The 1,020-nt window shown below is 38.0% G+C and overlaps 1 protein-coding gene across 6 annotated transcripts in view; it reads left to right on the top strand.

Annotated features, from left to right (window-relative positions):
- Nucleotides 1-1,020, top strand: part of Nrxn3 (neurexin 3) — a 1,645,001-nt gene that overhangs the window by 1,276,627 nt on the left and 367,354 nt on the right. The window lies entirely within an intron of this gene.

Genomic DNA, 1,020 nt, shown 5'->3' with positions numbered 1-1,020 from the left:
AATTTACATTTAAAGGTCATAACTGTGACCTGGACCGATAATAGTAAGCATCTTAATTTTTGTTCACTATTTTAGAATTTCAGGTCTCCAATTGCTGCATCCCTAACTTCAAAAGACTCAATTAAAATTGCAGCTGACATGTTAATAGCAAGAAAAACTAGTTGATTTACTTTAAAATATAAGATGCTAACCATAATTGTGTGCATCAGTAAGACAAAGAAAATGCATATGAATTTATGAGTCTCTGTTCTCTCACGCTGTCTGTCTTTTCCAAGTGATTTTTCAAGATGTTCACTTTACATGGTAATGTATCATGCTAGAATATGTTTATCAATGAGTCTTTCAACAGCATTAGAAAGATGGATGATGTAAAGCCTCAGAAGATTTTCATTGTTCTGTGGCCAGATATTCCTATCTCACTGTTTTCAATTATCTACGGGAAATACTTTTACATAGCTGATTCAATCATGCACCATTGAATAATTTCACAGGCTTCTTCCCAAGGAGTATGCTTTCAATTTGGGGGCTTCATTAGCTAGTAGGGATTTCAATGATGCTTAAGGAAGAAATGCCAAAGACATGCCTGATGTGAATAACAACGCATTTTCCTTCACGCCTAAAGTGTGAGCGCTCGCTCACTGTGATAGTGAACTTGATCAGAGAGTGTGCCAGCAGAAGAGGCCTGGACATTAATTCACGTGGTGACAGTGAGCTTAAGTTTGTGAGCATTTCTAAATTCCAGCACTAAATGAATGATTCACTGGGAGGCAAGGTCCAGACAGATCAATACCACACAAAAAGATAATTGCTTTTCTCCGTGAATCCTAAGAAAGGGCTAGGGCTTTAGGGAAATTGAGAAAGATTTTTTTTTCTTCCACAGAAGGTAATTAATGAGTACAACACACAATTCGGGGCAGGAAAATAGAATCTGAAAGCTTGAAAGCCACGGATTCAGAATGAATCTGAAGACTTACACCAGGGCATTAGCCCAGAACGGTGCCAATAGAGGTGCCCACAGTG

The sequence above is a fragment of the Octodon degus genome, unplaced genomic scaffold (genome assembly GCF_000260255.1).
Source record: "Octodon degus isolate 3935 unplaced genomic scaffold, OctDeg1.0 scaffold00007, whole genome shotgun sequence".
Classification (NCBI taxonomy): domain Eukaryota; kingdom Metazoa; phylum Chordata; class Mammalia; order Rodentia; family Octodontidae; genus Octodon; species Octodon degus.
This window is presented reverse-complemented; position numbering and strand designations above follow the sequence as displayed.